Genomic DNA, 22,297 nt, shown 5'->3' on the forward strand with positions numbered 1-22,297 from the left:
CAACACCCTTTAAAAGATCAAAATTAAGGATATGTAAAGCATGCATTAATCATTGATTTGAAGTTAATTTTATCCTATCGGGGTGTAACCCCCACTTTTTCTTGTTATCATTAATCTACAATTACGTGAAGAATATTATGTCTACTAGGCTCTCCCCTACACCAAGTCCCCCTCACAAACCCCATTACAGTCACTGTCCATCACCATAACAAAATGTTGTAGAATCACTACTTGTATTCTCTGTGTTGCTGTGCATTATACATGCTAATCATAATACCCCCTTTCTTCTTCCCTGCCCTTATCCCTCCCTACCAGCCCATTCTCCCCAGTCTCTTTCCCTTTGGTAACTGTTAGTTCCTTCTTGGGTTCTGTTATTCTGCTGCTGTTTTGTTCCTTCAGTTTTTCCTTTATTCTTATAATCCACAGATGAGTGAAATCATTCGGTATTTGTTTTTCTCCTCTTGGCTTATTTCACAGAGCATAATACCCTCAAGCTCCATCCATGTTGTTGCAAATGGTAGGATTTGTTTTCTTCTTATGGCTGAATAATATTACATTGTGTTTATGTACCACGTCTTCTTTAGCCATTCATCTATTGATGGACACATAGGTTGCTTCCAATTCTTGGCTATTGTAAACAGTGCTGAGATAAACATAGGGGTGTGTCTGTCTTTTTCAAACTGGAGTGCTGCATTCTTAGGGTAAATTCCTAGGAGTGGAATTCCTGGGTCAAATGGTAAGTCAATTTTGAGCATTTTGAGGAACCTCCATACTGCTTTCCACAATGGTTGAACTAATTTACATTCCCACCAGCAGTGTAGGAGGGTTCCACTTTCTCCACAACCTCACCAACATTTGTTGCTGTTTGTCTTTTGGATGGTAGCCATCCTTACTGGTGTGAGGTGATATCTCATTGTGTTTCAATTTGCATTTCTCTGATAACTAGTGATGTGGAGCATCTTTTCATGTGTCTGTTGGCCATCTGAATTTCTTTTTTGGAGAACTGTCTGTTCAGGTCCTCTGCCCATATTTTTAATTGGATTATTTGTTTTTTTTTTGTTGAGGTGTGTGAGCTCTTTATATATTTTGGGTGTCAAGCCTTTATCGGATCTGCCATTTACAAATACATTCTCCCAAACTGTAGGGTACCTTTTTGTTCTACTGATGGTGTCGTTTGCTGTAAAGATGCTTTTCAGCTTGATATAGTCCCACTTGTTCATTTTTGCTTTTGTTTTCCTTGCCTGGGGAGATATGTTCAAGTAAAGGCCACTCATGTTTATGTCTAAGAGATTTTTGCCTATGTTTTTTTTTCTAAGAGTTTAATGGTTTCATGACTTACATTCAGGTCTTTGATCCATTTCGAATTTACTTTTGTGTATGGGGTTAGACAATGGTCCAGTTTCATTCTCTTACATGTAGCTGTCCAGTTTTGCCAGCACCATCTGTTGAAGAGACTGACATTTCCCCATTGTATGTCTGTGGTTCCTTTATCGAATATTAATTGACCATATATGTTTGGGTTAATGTCTGGAGTCTCTAATCTGTTCCATTGGTCTGTGGCTCTGTTCTTTTGCCAGTACCAAATTGTCTTGATTACTATGGCTTTGTAGTAGAGCTTGAAGTTGGGGAATGAGATTCCCCCTGCTTTATTCTACTTTCTCAGTATTGCTTTGGATATTCGGGGTCTTTGGTGTTTCCATATGAATTTGTGAACTATTTATTCCAGTTTGTTGAAGAATGTTTCTGGTAATTTGATAGGGATTGCAACAAATACGTATATTGCTTTGGGTAGGATAGCCAAGAGCATGGAATGAGTTTCCATTTGTTAGTGTCCTCTTTAACTTCTCTTAAGAGCTTCTTGTAGTTTTCAGAATACAGGTTTTTCACTTCTTGGTCAAGTTTATTCCTAGGTGTTTTATTCTTTTTGATGCAATTGTGAATGGAGTTGTTTTCCTGATTTCTCTTTCTATTTGTTTATTGTTAGTGTACAGGAAAGCCACAGATTTCAGTGTGTTAATTCTGTATCCTGCAATGTTGCTGTATTCCAATATCAGTTCTAGTAGTTTTGGAGTGGAGTCTTTAGGGTTTTTTTATGTACAATATCATGTCATCTGCAAATAGTGACAGTTTAACTTCTTCTTTACCAATCTGGATTCCTTGTATTTCTTTGTTTTGTCTAATTGCCGTGGCTAGGACCTCCAGTACTATATTAAATAACAGTGGGGAGAGTGGGCATCCCTGTCTTGTTCCCGATCAGAGAGGAAAAGCTTTCAGCTTCTCGCTGTTCAGTATGATGTTGGCTGTGGGTTTATCATATATGGCCTTTATTATGTTGAGGTACTTGCTCTCTATACCCATTTTGTTGAGAGTTTACATCATGAATGGATGTTGAATTTTGTCGAATGCTTTTTCAGCACTTATGGAGATGATCATGTGGTTTTCGTCCTTCTTTTTTTTATGTGGTTGATGATGTTGATGGATTTTCGAATGGTGTAACATCGTTGCATCCCTGGGATGAATCCCACTTGGTCATGGTGTATGATACTTTTGATGTATTTTTGAATTTCGTTTGCTAATATTTTGTTGAGTATTTTTGCATCTACGTTCATCAGGGATATTGGTCTGTAATTTTCTTTTTTCGTGTGGTCTTTGCCTGGTTTTGGTATTAGGGTGATGTTGGCTTCATAGAATGAGTTTGGGAGTATTCTCTCCTCTTCTATTTTTTGGAAAACTTTAAGGAGAATGTGTATTATGTCTTCTCTGTATGTCTGATAATTTTCCGAGTTAAATCCGTCTGGCCTGGGGGTTTTGTTCTTGGGAAGTTTTTTATTACCTTTTTAATTTCTTTGCTCGTAATTGGTATTTTAACTTTTGTGTTTCTTCCTTAGTCAGTCTTGGAAGGCTGTATTTTTATTGGTATTCCAGCTTGTTAGCATATAGGTTTTCATAGTAGTCTTTAATAATTCTTTGTATTTCTGTGGAGTCTGTCGTGATTTTTCCATTCTCGCTTCTGATTCTGTTGATGTGTGTTGATTCTCTTTTTCTCTTAATAAGTTTGGCTAGAGGCTTATCTATTTTGTTTATTTTCTCAAGGAATCAGCTCTTGGTTTCATTGATTTTTTCTATTGTTCTATTCTTCTCAATTTTGATAATTTCTTTATTATGTCCCTTTATTATGTCCCTCCTTCTGCTGACTTTAGGCCTCATTTGTTCTTCTTTTTCCAGTTTTGATAATTGTGATGTTAGACTATTCATTTGGGATTGTTCTTCCTTCTTTAAGTGTGCCAGGATTTCTATATATTTTCCTCTTAAGACTGTTTTCGCTGCGTCCCACAGAAGTTGGGGCTTTGTGTTATTGTTGTCATTTGTTTCCATATACTCCTTGATCCCTATTTTAATTTGCTCATTGATCCATTGATTATTTAGGAGCATGTTGTTAAGCCTCCATGTGTTTGTGAACCTTTTTGTTTTCTTTGTATATTTTATTTCCAGTTTTATACCTTTTTGGTCTCAAAAGTTGGTTGGTAGAATTTCAATCTTTTGGAATTTACTGAGGCTCTTTTTGTGACCTAGTATGTGGTCTATTCTGGAGAATGTTCCATGTTCACTTGTGAAGAATGTGTATCCTGTTGCTTTTGGATATAGAGTTATATAGATGTCTATTAGGTCCATCTGTTCTAGTGTGTTGTTCAGTGCCTCTGTGTCCATACTTATTTTCTGTCCAGTGGGGTGAGTGGCGTGTTGAAGTCTCCAAAAATGAATGCATTGCATTCTATTTCCCCCTTTAATTCTGTTAGTATTTGTTTCACATATGCTGGTGCTCCTGTGTTGGGTGCCTATATATTTATAATGGTTATATCCTCTTGTTGGACTGAGCCCTTTATCATTATGTAATGTCCTTTATCTCTTGTTACTTTCTTTGTTTTGAAGTCTATTTTTGTCTGATACTAGTACTGCAACTCCTGCTTTCTTCTCTCTGTTGTTTGCATGAAATATGATTTTCCATCCCTTGACTTTTAGTCTGTGCATGTCTTTGGGTTTGAGGTGAGTTTCTTGTAAGCAGCATATAGATGGCTCTTGCTTTTTTATCCTTTCTATTACTCTGTGTCTTTTGATTGGTGCCTTCACTCCATTTACGTTTAGGGTGAGTATTGCAAGATATGTACTTATTGCCATTACAGGCTTTAGATTCGTGGTTACCAAAGGTTCAAGCTTAGCTTCTTTAGTATCTTACTGCCTTAGTCAGCTCACTTATTGGGCTGTTATATACACTGTCTGGAGATTCTTTTCTTCTCTCTCTTCTTATTCCTCCTCCTCCATTCTTTATGTGTTGGTTGTTTTTTTCTGTACTCTTTCGTGTTTCCTTTAACTGCTTTTAGTGGTAGTTGATTTTATTTTTTGCCTTTAGTTAGTATTTGGTTGCTCTGCTTTCTTTGGTGTGATTTTATTTACTCTGGTGACATCTGTTTTGTTTTAGGAGTGCTCCCATCTAGAAGATCCCCTCTAGAATACCCTGTAGAGGTGGTTTGTGGGAGGCAAATTCCCTCAACTTTTGAGTGTCTGGGAATTGTTTAATCCCTCCTTCATATTTAAATGATAACCGTGCTGGATACAGTATTCTTGGTTCAAGGCCCTTCTGTTTCTATGCATTAAATATATCATGCCATTCACTTCTGGCCTGTAAGGTTTCTTTTGAAAAGTCTGATGATAGCCTGATGGGTTTTCCTTTATAGGTGACCTTTTTCTTCTCTGTAGCTGCCTTTACAACTCTGTCCTTTTCCTTGATATTTGCCATTGTAATTATTTTGTATCTTGGTGTTGTCTTCCTTGGGTCCTATCTGTTGGGAGTTCTGTTTACTTCCGTGTTCTGATTGATTATTTCCTCCCCCAGTTTGGGGAAGTTTTCAGCATTTACCTCTTCAAATACACTTTCTATCCCTTTCTCTCTCTCTTCTTCTTCTGGTACCCCTATAATACGGATATTGTTCCTTTGAATTGGTCACACAGTTCTCTTAATATTGTTTCATTCCTGGAGATCCTTTTTTTTTTTTTAGATAATTATTTTTTATTGAAGGGTAGTTGACACACAGTATTACATTAGTTTCAGGTGTACAACACAGTGAATCAACATTTATATACATGATAATTCTAGGTACCAGCTATCATCATACTAAGTTGTTACAATATTTTGACTATATTCCTTATGCTATACATTACATCCCGGTTACTTATTTATTTTACAATCGGAAGTGTGTATATATATATATATATATTTTTCTGTGTGAGGGCATCTCTCATATTTATTGATCAAATGGTTGTTAACAACAATAAAATTCTGTATAGGGGGGTCAATGCTCAATGCACAATCATTAATCCACCCCAAGACTAATTTTCGTCAGTCTCCAATTTTCTGAAGCATAACAAACAAGTTCCTACATGGAGAACAAATTCTTACATAGTGAATAAGTTACATGGTGAACATTACAAGGGCACTCATCACAGAAGCTTTCGGTTTTGCTCATGCATTATGAACTATAAACAGTTTAAATATGAATGTTCATTTGATTTTTATACTTTATTTATATGTGGATACCACATTTCTCTCTTTATTATTATTATTTTTAATAAAATGCTGAAGTGGTAGGTAGATACAAGATAAAGGTAGAAAACATAGTTTAGTGTTGTAAGAGAGCAAATGTAGATGATCAGGTGTGTGCCTGTAGACTGTGTGTTAATCCAAGCTAGACAAGGGCAACAAAACATCCACGTATACAGAAGATTTCTCTCAGAACGGGGGGGGGAGGTTCTAAGCCTCACCTCTGTTGATCCCCATTTTCTCACCTGATGGCCCCCCTGCGACTGTGCCTGTCTTAGGTTGTTCCTCCCTTGAGGAATCTTACCCGTCTCTGGCTAACCAGTCATCTTCTGGGACCACACAGGGAAATGTAAAGTTGGTAAGTGAGAGAGAAGCAATATTGTTTGAAAAGGTTAGCTTTTTACTTCTTTGCAGATTTATGCCCTGTGCCTTCTATGCCCAGTATTTGTCTTGGGGTGTCTTCACCACTCGGAAGAATTATGATACTCGGTAATTTCGTTATGAGGCACGAATTCTATTTAAGGGTTTTAATTAGGAAGGAAGAAGAAAAGCTATAGAAGTAGCAGGTGGAAGAAAACCTGGGAAGATTGATTATTTCTTTGACATATCTTCTTGTAGAGTAACTTCAGCATGTATAGGTTTTAAACTACTAATTAAATTGAGCACACACATTAACATAATAGGAGTACAGTTGCGTAACCAAAGCATACCTGTAATTACCAGCCATCTCCAGTGAAACCAAGAAAGCCAGTTAGGCACCTTGGGCATTTGTGAAAACTTATCTAAGATATGGTGGATATTGTCCAACTGAACTTGAGCAGTCTGAGAGAAATCAGAAAAATTAAAACAACACATTCATGGGGACTGTTCACATCCCATATGTTCTTTTAACACCAGATAGTCTGTAGTTGTAAGATTTTGGAGCACTACAATTTGCACTTCTCCCTTTTCTTGGTTGAGTTCCAACAGTATAGATCCAGTCAAATTTGTTGTTTTACTGTATGCACAGGCCAGCTTAGATATCTCCTTCTTCATTCCCATGGCAAGTCCAGGGACTGGTGGGATGTGTGCATCTACACCTGTAGCAGTGTGTGGATCTTTGTTGGGGTTTTTTGATGATCATCTTCTGGCATGGGTCTTCCAGAGAGCGCTGATGTTGGAAGTTCTTTTTCATATCGTATCTTAGTTCATTTTCGGGGTAGCCAAATTAGGCTTTGATCCTCTGTATAAACACAAACAGACCCTTTGCCTATACTTTTATATGCCCTTTATATAATTGTGTAGAACTCATTGGAAGTCACCACACAGGAACTACATTTTTTTTATCATTAATCTATACTCACATGACGAATATTTTGTTTACTAGGATCTCCCCTATACCAGGTCCCCCCTATATGCCCCTTTATAGTCACTGTCCATCAGCGTAGCAAAATGTTGTAGAAACACTACTTGTCTTCTCTGTGTTGTACCGCCCTCCCCTTTCTCCCACCCCCCCATGCATGCTAATCTTAATACCCCCATTTTTCTCCCCCACTTATCCCTCCCTACCCACCCATCCTCCCTTTGGTAAGTGTTAGTTCATTCTTGAGTTCTGTGATTCTGCTGCTATTTTGTTCCTTCAGTTTTTCCTTTGATCTTATACTCCACAGATGTGTGAAATCATTTGGTATTTCTCTTTCTCCACTTGGCTTGTTTCACTGAGCATAATTCCCTCCAGCTATATCCATGTTGCTGCAAATGGTAGGATTTACCCATTTCTTATGGCTGATTAGTATTCCATTGTGTATATGTACCACATCTTCTTTATCCATTCATCTATTGATGGACATTTAGGTTGCTTCCAATTCTTGGCTATTGTAAATAGTGCTGCGATAAACATAGGGGTGCATTGGTGTTTCTCATAATTGATTGCTGCATTCTTAGGGTAAATTCCTAGGAGTGCAATTCCTGGCTCAAATGGTAAGTCTGTTTTGAGCATTTTGATGTACCTCCGTACTGCTTTCCACAATGGTTGAACTAATTTACATTCCCACCAGCAGTGTAGAAGGGTTCCCCTTTCTCCACAGCCTCGCCAACATTTGTTGTTGTTTGTCTTTTGGATGGCAGCCATCCTTACTGGTGTGAGGTGATACCTCATTGTAGTTTTAATTTGCATTTCTCTGATAATTAGCGATGTGGAGCATCTTTTCATGTGTCTGTTGGCCATCTGTGTTTCTTTCTTGGAGAACCGTCTGTTCAGTTCCTCTGCCCATTTTTTAATTGGGTTATTTGTTTTTTGTTTGTTGAGGCTTGTGACCTCTTTATATATTCTGGATGTCAAGCCTTTATCGGATGTGTCATTTTCAAATATATTCTTCCATACTGTAGGGTTCCTTTTTGTTCTATTGATGGTGTCTTTTGCTGTACAGAAGCTTTTCAGCTTAATATAGTCCCACTTATTCATTTTTGCTCTTGTTTTCCTTGCCCGGGGAGATATGTTCAAGAAGAGGTCACTCATGTTTATATTTGAGAGGTTTTTGCCTATGTTTTTTTCCAAGAGTTAAATGGTTTCATGACTTACATTCATGTCTTTTATCCATTTTGAGTTTACTTTTGCATATGGGGTTATACAATGGTCCAGTTTCATTCTCGTGCACGTAGCTGTACAGTTTTTCCAGCACCATCTGTTGAAGAGACTGTCATTTCACCATTTTATGTCCATGGCTCCTATATCAAAAGTTAATTGACCATATATATCTGGGTTATTGTCTGGATTCTCTAGTCTGTTCCATTGGTCTGTGGCTCTGTTCTTGTGCCAGTACCAAATTGTCTTGATTACTATGGCTTTATAATAGAGCTTGAAGTTGGGGAGTGAGATCCCCCCTACTTTATTCTTCTTTCTCAAGATTGCTTTGGCTATTCGGGGTCATTGATGGTTCCATATGAATTTTTGAATTATTTGTTCCAGTTCAATGAAGAATGTTGCTGGTAGTTTCATAGGGATTGCATCAAATCTGTATATTGCTTTGGGCAGGATGGCCATTTTGACGATATTAATTCTTCCTAGCCACGAGCATGGGATGCATTTCCATCTGTTAGTGTCCCCTTTAATTTATCTTAAGAGTGACTTGTAGTTTTCAGAGTATAAGTCTTTCACTTCTTTGGTTAGTTTTATTCCTAGGTATTTTAGTATTTTGTATGCAATTTTGAATGGAGTTATTTTCCTGATTTCTCTTTCTGTTGGTTCATTGTTAGTGTATAGAAAAGCCACAGATTTCTGTGTGTTGATTTTGTATCCTGCAATTTTGCTGTATTCCGATATCAGTTCTAGGAGTTTTGGGTTGGAGCCTTTAGGGTTTTATATGTACAGTGTCATTTCATCTGTAAATAGTGACAGTTTAACTTCTTCTTTACCAATCTGGATTCCTTGTATTTTTTTGTTTTGTCTGATTGCCGTGGCTAGGACCTCCAGTACTATGTTAAATAACAGAGGGGAGAGTGGGCATCCCTGTCTAGTTCCTGATCTCAGAGGAAAAGCTTTCAGCTTCTCGTTGTTCAATATATCGTTGGCTGTGGGTTTTCATAGATGGCCTTTATTATGTTGAGGTAGTTGCCCTCTATTCCCATTTGCTAAGAGTTTTTATCATGAATGGATGTTGAACTTTGTCAAATGCTTTTTCAGCATCTATGGAGATGATCATGTGGTTTTTGTCTTTCTTTTTGTTGATGTGGTGGATGATGTTGATGGACTTTCAAATGTGCCATCCTTGCATCCCTGGGATGAATCCCACTTGGTCATGGTGTACGATGGTTTTGATGTATTTTTGAACTCGGTTTGCTAAAATTTTTTTGAGTATTTTTGCATCTACTTTCATCAGGGATATTGGTCTGTAGTTTTCTTTTTTGGTGGGGTCTTTGCCTGGTTTTGGTATTATGGTGATGTTAGCTTCATAGAATGAGTTTGGGAGTATCCCGTCCTCTTCTATTTTTTGGAAAACTTTAAGGAGAATGGGTATTATGTCTTCCCTGTATGTCTGATAAAATTCTGAAGTAAATCCATCTGGCCCGGGGGTTTTGTTCTTTGGTAGTTTTTTTATTACCGCTTCAATTTCATTGCTGGTAATTGGTCTGTTTAGATTTTCTGTTTCTTCCTGGGTCAGTCTTGGAAGGTTGTATTTTTCTAGGAAGTTGTCCATTTCTCCTAGGTTTCCCAGCTTGTTAGCATATAGGTTTTCATAGTAGCCTCTAATAATTCTTTGTATTTCTGTGGGGTCCGTCGTGATTTTTCCTTTTTCGTTTCTGATACTGTTGATTTGTGTTGACTCTCTTTTCCTCTTAATAAGTCTGGCTAGAGGCTTATCTATTTTATTTATTTTCTCGAAGAACCAGCTCTTGGTTTCATTGATTTTTGCTATTGTTTTATTCTTCTCAATTTTATTTATTTCTTCTCTGATCTTTATTATGACCCTCCTTCTGCTGACCTTAGGCCTCATTTGTTCTTCTTTTCCCAATTTCAATAATTGTGACATTAGACTGTTCATTTGGGTTTGCTCTTCCTTTTTTAAATATACTTGGATTGCTATATACTTTCCTCTTAAGACTGCTTTTGCTGTGTCCCATAGAAGTTGGGGCTTAGTGTTATTGTTGTCATTTGTTTCCATATATTGCTGGATCTCCATCTTGATTTGGTCATTGATCCATTGATCATTTAGGAGCGTGTTGTTAAGCCTCCATGTGTTTGTGAGACTTTTTGCTTCCTTTGTACAGTTTATTTCTAGTTTTATGCCTTTGTGTTCTGAAAAGTTGGTTGGTAGGATTTCAATCTTTTGGAATATCATGAGGCTCTCTTTGTGGCCTAGTATGTTTTCTATTCTGGAGAATGTTCCATGGGCACTTGAGAAGAATGTGTTTCCTGTTGCTTTTGGATGTAGAGTTCTATAGATGTCTACTAGGTCCATCTGTTCTAGTGTGTTGTTCAGTGCTTCTGTGTCCTTACTTATTTTCTGTCTGATTGATCTGCCCTTTGGAGTGAGTGGTGTGTTGAAGTCTCCTAGAATGAATGCATTGCATTCTATTTCCTCCTTTAGTTCTGTTAATATTTTTTCAGGTATGTTGGTGCTCCTGTATTGGGTGCATATATATTTATAATGGTTATATCCTCTTGTTGGACTGAGCCCTTTATCATTATGTAATGTCCTTCTTTGTCTTTTGTTACTTTATTTATTTTGAAGTGTGTTTTGTCTGATACCAGAATTGCAACACTTGCTTTCTTCTCTCTGTTGTTTGCATGAAATATCTTTTTCCATCCCTTTACTTTAAGTCTGTGCATGTCTTTGGGTTTGAGGTGTGTCTCTTGTAAGCAGCATATGGATGGATCTTGCTTTTTTATCCATTCTATTACTCTGTGTCTTTTGATTGGTGCATTCAGTCCGTTTACATTTATGGTGATTATTGAAAGGTATGAACTTATTGCCTTTGCAGGCTTTTAGTTTGTGGTTACCAAAGGTTCAGTGTTAGCTTCTTTACTATCTTACTAACTTAACCCCTTTGTTCAGCTATTATAAATGCGGTCTGATGATTCTTTATTTCTCTCCCTTCTTATTCCTCCTCCTCCCTTCTTCATATGTTGGGTGTTTTGTTGTGTGCTCTTTTTAGGAGTGCTCCCATCTAGAGCAGTCCCTGTAGGATGCCCTGTAGAGGTGGTTTGTGGGAGGCAAATTCCCTCAACTTTTGCTTGTCTGGGAATTGTTTAATCCCTCCTTCATATTTAAGTGATATTCGTGCTGGATACAGCAGTCTTGGTTCGAGGCCCTTCTGTTTCATTGCATTAAGTATATCATGCCATTCTCTTCTGGCCTGTAGGGTTTCTGTTGAGAAGTCTGATGATAGCCTGATGGGTTTTCCTTTGTAGGTAACCTTTTTTTCTCTCTGGCTTCCTTTAATACTTTGTCATTGTCTTTGATCTTTGCCATTTTAATTATTATGTGTCTTGGTGTTGCCCTCCTTGGATCCCTTGTCATGGGAGTTCTGTGTACCTCTGTGGTCTGAGAGGCCATTTCTTCCCCTAGTTTGGGGAAGTTTTCAGCAATTATTTCTTCAAAGACATTTTCTATCCCCTTTTCTCTCTCTACTTCTTCTGGAATACCTATAATTCTTATATTGTTCCTTTTCGTTTGGTCACTCAGCTCTCTTAAAATTCTTTCATTCCGGGAGATCCTTTTATCTCTCTCTGCATCAGCTTCTATGCGTTCCTTTTCTCTGTTTTCTAGTCCATTAATGGTCTCTTGCATCTCGTCCATTCTGTTTTGAAGTCCTTCCAGAGCTTGTTTTATTTCTGAATTCTCCTTCCTTAGTTCTTGCATATTTCTCTGCAAGTCCATCAGCATGGTTATGACTTTTGTTTTGAATTCTTTTTCAGGAAGACTGTTTAAATCTATCTTCCCAGGTTAAATGTATCTCTCAGGGGAAGATGTAGCAGATGCCAAAGCTGTCTGGGTTAGTCTTGTCTGGATCATATTTTTTTGCCTTTTCATGTTGACAGGTGCTATTGACTGTCAGCTGGGAGGGCCAAAGTTTTCACTTGCTACTGGCCTTTCTTTACTGGGACAACTGCGACCCCTAATGTCTTGTGTTGGGTAATTGCGTGTAGGCTGGGTTTTTGTGTCTTGCCCGGCTGAAGTGTAGGAATTTTCCTTTCTGCCTTTCTGTGGGCAATTTTTGCCTTAGGCTGTTTCTCTGCTTTAGCAGCACCCATAGGGGTTGTGGACGGGGGGGCTGTTTGGCTGTTTACCTCTGTGATGGGTCTCAGAGCTGTTGCCCAGGGGGTTAGTGTGCCCGGTTTTCCCTGTAATTTCCACCCACTGGGCTGTGACCTGTGTTGTTTCCGTCTAGCTGTTACATCCGTGTCCCTTTAAGACTTTTAAAAATCACTCGCTTTTCTTTGTCACAGGGGTATCAGTTCGGCACCTGCTCAGAGATCTTTCTGCCCTATTTCCCTTGTTTCCAGCCCTTGACGCATGCACTTTGTCTGTGCTCTGGTGCGGGTGGCTGGGGCTTGGTGGTTAGCATTCCTGGGCTCCCTCTCCCTCCCGCCGGGAGCTGGGGGGAGGTGTGCTCGGGTCCTGCTGGGCCAGGGCTTGTATCTTACCCCTTTGACCAGGTGCTGGGCTCTTGCACATGTGGATGTTGTCAGGCTGTTGTCCTGTGTCTTCTGGTCTCTCTTTTAGGATTAGTTGTATTTGTTGTATTTTCAAAAATATATAAGTTTTTGGGAGGAGATTCCCACTGTCCTACTCACGCCGCCATGTTGGCTCCACCCTGGAGATCCTTTTATCTCTCTCTATGTCAGCTTCTATGAGTTCCTGTTCTCTGGTTTCTATTTCATCAATGGCCTCTTGCATCTTATCCACTCTCCTTATAAATCCTTCCAGAGTTTGTTTCACTTCTGTAATCTCTTTCCAGATGTCTGTAATCTCCCTCCAGACTTCATCCCTTAGCTCTTGTATATTTCTCTGTATCTCCGTCAGCATGTTTATGACTCTTATTTTGCGTTTTTTTTCAGGAAGACTGGTTAGGTATGTCTCCTTCTCAGATGTTGACTCTGATCTTTGCCTCAAATTTTGCCTTTTCATGGTGATAGAGATAGTTTGCAGAGCTGGCACGAGTGACGGCTGGAAGAATGTCCCTTCTTGTTGGTTTGTGGCCTTCCTCTCCTGGGAGAACAGCGACCTCTAGCGGCTTGTGCTGGGCAGCTGCATGCAGACGGGGCTTCTGATTCTTGCCCGGCCGCTATGGAGTTTATCTCTGCTGTTGCTGTGGGCATGGCCTGCCTTGGGCTGCTGCTCTGATATGGTGGAGCCATGTCAGAAGGGGAATGGCCAGGCAGCTCTTTATCTCCGTGAGGGGCCTCTGAGCTGCCCTGATATCCAGGGGTTTAGGGTGCCCGTAGTTCCCTGCTGCTGGACTAAGTGTCCCAGGATGCTTCTGTCTGGCTGTGGGGTCCCTGTCCCTTTAAAACTTCCAAGAAGCACTCGCTTTTCTTTGTCCCTGGGGCGCTGGCTGCAGGGACCTGCTCACATGTTTTACTGTCCTGTTTCCCTAGTATCCAGCACCCCACGCATGCACTGTGTCTGCGGCCTGGTGTGGATTGCTAGGGCTGGCTATTTAGCAGTCCTGGGCTCCCTCTCCCTCCCCGCTCTGACTCCTCTCCTCCCGCCGGGAGCTGGGGTATTGGGCTTTAGGGTCCCGCCAGGCCGTGGCTTGTATCTTACCCCCTTCGTGAGGCACTGAGTTCTCGCAGGTGTGGATGTAGTCTGGCTGTTGTCCTGTGTCTTCTGGTCTCTCTTTTAGGAAGAGTTGTGTTTGTTGTATTTTCAAAATTGTATGTGTTGTTGGGAGGAGATTTCCGCTGCTCTACTCATGCCACCATCTTGGCTCTGCTGGATGATCTTTTTTTTTATGTATTTTGAATTCAGTTTGCTAATGTTTTGTTGAAGATTTTTGCATCAATGTTCATCTGGAATATTGGTGTGTGATTTTTTTCATGGTGTCTTTGTCTGGTTTTGGTATTAGAGTGATGCTGGCCTCATAGAATGAGTTTGGAAGTATTCACCCCTCTTTTGCTTTTGGAATACTTTAAGAAGGATGAGTAATAGCTCTTTTTTAAACATTTGATAAAATTCAGTTGTGAGGCCATATGAATGAGACATTTTGTTCTTAGGTAGTTTATTGTTTACCAATTTGATTTCATTGCTGGTAATTGCTTTGTTCAGTAATTTTGCTTCTTTCTGGGTCAGTCTTGGAAGGTTGTATTTTTCTAGAAAGTAGACCATTTCTTCTAGGTTGTCCAATTTGTTGACATATACTTTTTCATAGTATAATCTAATAATTCTTTGTATTTCTGTGGTGTGCATTTTGATTTTTCCTTTTTCATGTTTGAGTCTGTTTATGTGTGTGCATTCTCTATTTTTCTTCATAAGTTTAGGTAGAAGTTTATCTGTTTTGTTTATTTTCTGAAAGAACCAGCTCTTGGTGGCATTGATTCTTTGTATTGTTTTATTCTTCTCATTTATTTATTTCTGCTCTGATCTTTATTATGTCCCTCCTTCTACTGACTTTGGGTCTCATTTGTTCTTTTTCTAGTTTCATTAATTGTGAGTTTAGACTGTTCATTTGGGATCATTCTTGTTTCTAGAAATAAGCCTGTATTTCTATGTACTTTCCTCTTAGACTGCTTTTGCTGTATCCTACAGGTTTTGGGGTGTTGTTGTTTTCATATGTATCCATGTATTGCTTGATCTCTGTTTTTATTTGGTCATTGATCCATTGATTATTTAGAAGTATGTTGTTAAGACTCCATATGTTTGTGGGCTTATTTTATTTGAATAATTAATTTCTTGTTTTATACCTTTGTGGCCTGGGAGGATGGTTGTTATAATCTCAATCTTTTCAAATTTACTGAAACTTGTTTTATGGCCTAGTATGTGATCTATTCTGGAAAACATTCCATGTACACTTGAGAACATGTATATCCTGTTGCTTTTGGCTGGGGTGTTCTGTAGATATCTGTTAGGTCCATCTGTTCTAATGTATTGGTCAGTATCTCTGTTTCCTTACTTATTGTCTCTCTGGTTGATCTGTCTATTGGTGTGAGTGATGTGTAAAAGGCTCCTTAAATGAATGCATTGTGTTTTATTTACCCTATAATTCTTTTAATATGTGTTTCACATATTTAGGTGCTTCTACGTTGGGTGCATAGATATTTATATAGATTATGTTCTCTTGTTGGAGTGACTCCTTTATCATTATGTAATGTCATTCTTTGTTTCTTGTTACTTTCTTTGTTTTGACGTCTATTTTGTCTAAGTACTGCAACTCCTGCTTTTTTCTCCCTACTAGTTACATGAAATATCTTTTTCCATCCCTTCACTTTTAGTCTGTGTATGTTTTTGTGTTTGAAATGAGCCTCTTGAAAATGTCATATAGATGGGACTTGTTTATTTTTTTTATCAATTCTTCCACTCTATGTCTTCTGATTGGTGCATTCAGTCTATTTTTCATTTAAGGTGATTATCAGTAGATATGTATTTATTGCCATTGTAAGTTTTAGATTTGTGGTTACCACAATTTCTTACTATTGAGCCGTCTATCTTAAATCACTGATTACTCTAATTCAAACACAATCTAAAGGTGCTTTTTTCCCTCTCTTCTTCTTCCTCCTCCACACTTAATATATTAGGTGTCATATTCTGCATTCTTCTGTATCCCTAGATGATCTTCGTTAGTAGTTGATTTAATTTTGTATTGGTATACTAACTTTGCTGTAGGTTTCTTCTCTCTGGTGGCTGTTATTTAGCCTTAGGAGCCTTTCCATCTAGAGTAGTCTCTCTAAAATATCTTGTAGAGATGTTTTGGTGGTGGTGAATTAAATTCCCTCAACTTTTGCTTATCTGGAAATTACCTAATCCCTCCTTCAAATTTAAATGATAATCTTGTTGGATACAGAATTTGTGATTGGAGGCCCCTTCTGTTTCATTACATTAAATATATCATGCCACTCCCTTCTGGCCTATAAGGTTTCTGCTGATAGTCTAATGGGATATAATTTATAAGTGATCTTTTTTCTCTCTCTGGCTGCTTTCAATACTCTTTCCTTGTCCTTAATCTTTGCCATTTTAATTATTATATGTTTTGTTGTTGTCTTCCTATGGCTCCTTATGTTGGGAGAAGATTGGTGATTTCAGGTTCACTAAGCCCTCTTTCTGGTGTTTATTCTTTTAGTTTGCTTAGACCAAATTCCTATGCTTCTTTTTTTTCATGTTTCCTGTGGAATAATAGCTTTGTGTAGGAGGTTCCCTCTAGTGCCCAGAAGCTAAATTTCGTGTGCCAGAGCCCCAGGTGTTGGCATGCAGTGGGTATGGCATATGTTTGGCTTGTAGTGACCTGATTTCAGGGGGACTGTGTGGGATGTCAGCTGATCTCATGAACAGGTAGAATACTTGGGGTGTGCCACTGGAGCTTCTGAGGGTGGAGCCACTCTCCCTCTGGCCTGCTGCAATGGCCAGTGTCACAGGCACTTGAGAATGGCACTTGCCATGATGGAAGAACTTGGCTGGAAGGGTTTCCTGCCTTCCCAGCTATGACACCTGCCTCCACTGCCAGGTCAAGTGGGCCATGTGTGCAGGGAGGAGGCTTGCTGCTGTGACCCTGCAGCTACTCTTGGCAGAGCCACCCTCTGACCAGCCTCCCACAATGGTAGGGGTCGCTAACCTAATGGGGTCAGTGCCTGCTGCAAGGAATGAGTGGTAGTCTGTGCACTACAGGGGTAGCCCCAGGGCTGCCTTTCCAACTAGGGTATTGAGCATTTGAAACTCCTAAGAGTGCCCAACCTGCTGGGCTGTTTGGTCCGGGAAGTTGTTTTCCACCTGCCCTTTCTTCTGAGCAGAGAGCTCTTTGTAATCTTTGCCCCTCTAGCACCTCTCTCACTGCTGGGGTGTCCTTCAAGCTACCTTCTTTTCTTTTGCTTCATGGAGGCCTAATAGTGTGTACCTGTTCTCTACAAGCAGCTGGAATCTCAGCCTCTGAAAGTCTTCCACCCATCTTTGCTTTACAGCCCCACTAATCTCCAGGGTAATGTGTTAATTGGTTTCATGCACATCTCCAGGACCAGGTGTTCTGCAGTCCTTGGAGTTTACTCCCTCTCCTCTCTACTCCTCTTCCTCCCACCTGTGGATTGGGGTGGGGATAAGGCTTGGGTTCCACCAGATTATGGCTTTACCGCTTGACCTTTTTCTGTGAGGTCTTTTCTTCTTTCCGATGTAGATAGTCTGTTCTGCAGTTTTCAGGTCATTTTCTGGATTAGTTGTATTTACTGTTTCTTTATGTATTATATGATTTGGGGAGGAGGTTTCTGCCTTGCTTTTAACAGTGCCTGTTTTTTCCAGAATTCCCCTGCAATACCATTTCTGTATGAATAGGACACAGAATCTAAAAAACAAGTTCATGTGTCATCTGATTTCAAATTAATGAATTTTGTATTGTAAAATATCAATTCTGGCTGGCCAAATTTAGATTTAGCAGTTCAAATTTGGTTTCAAAGGTTATTTGGTACATTTATACTTATGTAGTCACTATTAATTATTTATGTTAGCAATAGGTGATATTTATCACTATGTCAATTTTATATTGTACAAAATGGTTGCTACAGTTGATAAAAATAAGGGAGTATTGAATAGGCTCAGTTGTATAAATGTTTTGTTCATTTACGTATACATTTTAATATAATTATCAATGAAAATTTAGAATATCCATAACACCTAGAGATGATGTGAAATTAAGTAAAAAAGTAATTTTGACTAAAGAGGATAGAAGGAAACTGGTGGAAGAATCATCATTTAAAATATACTATCTGACAACTACATTTTAAATCAATACTGTATTATATGAGTATTATATTATATGCTATTATAATTATGTGTCCATAAGATGCCAAAAGAACTGATCCATTGAGCAGGGCAAAAAGTCAAAATAAAAGCTTGGCATTATGTCTCATAAGCCTTTGGATGCATTTTCACTTTTTGAAAGATCAATTATTAGGCTTTTTTGGATATTGCCTTGATTCTGTTTATAAAATAGCACTTAATAAAAGTTACCATTAAGAATGTACATGAAATTGGGTTAAATGAGTACATTAGAGATGACTTTAACCCTAGTCCATAAAACAGAAGCTATCTATTCTATATCTCATAAAAGTCAAATGGATAAGTTTTTCCAACATTTTTCATAGTCTTGTTTCCTCATGCATAAGTGTAACTGGAATATTAGCTGCTTGATCAGTTAGTATCTATCCTAACCTCATACCATATGTTGGTTTTGGAAAATTGAAACTTTCCCTAAATGATGAACTGCTATTAGAAGAACAAAGGAACATATTCATGTTAATTAACATTGTATGGAAATAAATGTGACTAGTGGGTTTTTAATGTTTCCCAGATGAAGCTATATAATCTATACAAACAAAGGTTCTGGCAAAGCCAAAGGAAAAACTATCATGAGCAAAAAACATATTTCAATTGTTGTAAAATTTCCAAATGCAGGCCCTGGAAACTTTTTTCTTTGTTGAAAGCTCTCCTTCACTTTGTTGATTTTATCCACAATGACATAGTTATCTAGTGCATACAAACCACATTAAGAAAAGAAGCTATCAGAAGGTATTAAAGATGGCAGTGTGAGAGGAGAGAGAGAGGCTTCCTCCTAAAACCACATATAATACGAAAATATAATTAATACAACTGATCCTGAAAGAGCAACAGGAAAGAGAACTGCATGAGACTACATACACCTGGAGAAAAGAGCAGACCTCATGGAACAGGGTAACATACCAAAGCTGTGGCCCGGCAGGACCCAAGCCCTACCCCCACTGCACCTCACTGGTGGGAGGAAGAGAAACAGAGTGGGGAGGGAGTGGAGGCCTGGGACTGCTGAATACCTAACTCCGAAGAACTTCTCTGGGAGCATAAACCTACATTTAAAGGTACTTTCATGATACTCTTGTAACTAGGGCATTGGAAAGCTAAGACAGGCAGAATTCCTGGACAGACTGAGATTCCAGCTGCTTGTGGAAAGCAGGGATCCATATCCAGCTGCTCTGGGACAAAAGAAAGGTGGGCAATCTGAGAGACTTCCTAACAAGGAAGCCCTTAGCAAGAGTGTTGCTAAAGGGGCAGGGATTGCACAGAGCTTACTGCTCAGGAGAAAGGATAGGTAGACAAAATTGTCCAGGTGCACTCTGCCCAGCAGGTTGGGAGCTTTTACGATTTCCAGGTGCTCCAGCTCCCTGGCTGGCTACACAGCTCCAATGACCCCCTCCATGATAGACAGCCTACTGTGCCTTTCTCCACGCCAGCCCCACCTGGCTCAAAAACTGGAAAACCCTACCCTGGCATTAGGCCAGCTAGAGGGAAGATCTGTCTACAGCAACTACAAATGCAAAGCATAGAGGCCTACACCTACCTGTGTGTTTAGTCTGCTGGTTCAGGCAGTGGACAGAGGCATAGCGGCAGGGAAGCGGGAAACAGCTCTTCCCTCTTCCCAGGCACCAATACCACTCCCCTGTGATTGCAGACATTGCTTCAGGGAATGAGCAACCCCAGAGAGTAGACATTTTGGGCACTAGAGGGCACCATATACAAATATGAATGCCAAAGGAACCTGGTTCAGAGTAAAATTATTAATACAGCTCCTGAGAAAGATGACATGGATCTAATGACTCTTCCTGAAAGGCAGTTCAAAATAAAAATCATTAACATGCTAATTGAGGAACGGAAAGAATTCAAGAACTCAGGAATGAATTCCAGTCAGAGATCCAATCATTGAAGAGCACAATGGAGGGTATTAAGAGCAGATTGGATATGGAAGAGGAAATGATAAATGAAATAGAAACTAGAGAAGAGGAGTACAAAGAAGCTGAGGCACAGAGAGGAAAAAGGAAGTCTAAGAATGAAAAAATATTGAGAGAAATGTGTGAACAATCCAAATGGAACAATATTCACACTATAGGAGTACCAGAAGAAGAAGAGAGAAAGGGATAGAAAGTGTCTTTGAGGAGGTAATTGCTGACAACTTCCCCAATCTGGGGAAGGAGATAGTCTCTCAGGCCATGGAGATGCACAGATTTCCCAACACAAGGGACCCAAGGAAGACCACACCAAGACATGTAGTAATTAAAATGCCAAAGATCGAGGATAAGGACAGACTATTAAAAGCAGCCAGAGAGAGAAATAAGATCATATACAAAGGAAAGCTGGTCAGGCTAATATCAGACTTCTCAGCAGAAACCTTACAGGCCAGAAGGAAGTGGCATGATGTATTTAATGCCATGAAACAGAAGGGACTGGAACCAAGATTAATTTATCTGGCAAGATTATCATTTAAATTTGAAGGAGGGCTTAAACAATTTCCAGAGAAGCAAAAGCTGAGAGAATTTAGCTCCCACAAATCATCTCTACAGTCTATTTTGGAGGGACTGTTATAGATGGAAGTGTTCCTAAGGTTTAATAGCTGTCACCAGAGGTAATAAAACCACAGTAAAGAAAGTAGAACAGAGGTGGAGCCAACATGGCGGCGTGAGTAGGACAGTGGGAATCTCCTCCCAAAAACATATATACTTTTGAAAATACAACAAACACAACTAGCCCTAAAAGAGAGACCAGAAGACGCAGGACAGTGGCCAGACTGCAGCTACACCAGCGAGAACCCAGCGACTGGTGAAAGGGGTAAGATACAAGCACCGGCCCAGCAAGACCTGAGCACCCATCCCCCCAGCTCCCGGTGGGAGAAGAATAGGCAGAGCGGGAGGGAGACGGAGCCCAGGACTGCTGAACACCCAGCCCCAGCCACCCCCACCAGTGCACAGACACAGTGCATGGGCAGAGGGCCCTGGATACTGGGGGAACAGGGAGTAAGACCTTTGAGCGGGTGCCGAAGCTTATGCCCCTGTGACAAAGAAAAGCGGGGGCTTTTTGAAAGTCTTAAAGGGACAGGGACTTAACAGCTTGACAGAAACAACCCAGGTCACAGTACAGCAGCTGGAAATTACAGGGAAAACTGGGTGCACTAACCCCTTGGACAACAGCTCTGAGACCCCTCACGGAGGTAAACAGTCAAGCAGCCCAAATCCATTACCCCACCGGGTGCTGTGAAAGCAGAGAAGCAGCCTGAGACAAATTCCTCCCACAGAAAGGGAAATTTCTCCCTTGCAGCCAGGCAAGACACAAAGACCGACTCTACACGCAATTACACAACACAAGCCACTAAGGGTCGCAGTTGTCCGAGTAAAGAAAGGCCAGTAGCAAGTGAAAATTTTGGCCCTCCCAGCTGACAGTCAATAGCACCTGTCAACATGAAAAGGCAAAAAAATATGACCCAGACAAGACTAACCCAGACAGCTTTGGCATCTGCTACATCTTCCCCTGGGAAGGAATCTGGGGAGATAGATTTAGCCAGTCTTCCTGAAAAAGAATTCAAAACAAAAGTCATAACCATGCTGATGGACTTGCAGAGAAATATGCAAGAACTAAGGAAGGAGAATTCAGAAATAAAACAAGCTCTGGAAGGACTTCAAAACAGAATGGACGAGATGCAAGAGACCATTAATGGACTAGAAAACAGAGAACAGGAATGCATAGAAGCTGATGCAGAGAGAGATAAAAGGATCTCCCGGAATGAAAGAATTTTAAGAGAGCTGAGTGACCAAACGAAAAGGAACAATATAAGAATTATAGGTATTCCAGAAGAAGTAGAGAGAGAAAAGGGGATAGAAAATGTCTTTGAAGAAATAATTGCTGAAAACTTCCCCAAACTAGGGGAAGAAATGGCCTCTCAGACCACAGAGGTACACAGAACTCCCATGACAAGGGATCCAAGGAGGGCAACACCAAGACACATAATAATTAAAATGGCAAAGATCAAAGACAATGACAAAGTATTAAAGGAAGCCAGAGAGAAAAAAAGGTTACCTACAAAGGAAAACCCATCAGGCTATCATCAGACTTCTCAACAGAAACCCTACAGGCCAGAAGAGAATGGCATGATATACTTAATGCAATGAAACAGAAGGGCCTCGAACCAAGACTGCTGTATCCAGCACGAATATCACTTAAATATGAAGGAGGGATTAAACAATTCCCAGACAAGCAAAAGTTGAGGGAATTTGCCTCCCACAAA

Source organism: Manis pentadactyla, chromosome X (genome assembly GCF_030020395.1).
Source record: "Manis pentadactyla isolate mManPen7 chromosome X, mManPen7.hap1, whole genome shotgun sequence".
Classification (NCBI taxonomy): Eukaryota; Metazoa; Chordata; class Mammalia; order Pholidota; family Manidae; genus Manis; species Manis pentadactyla.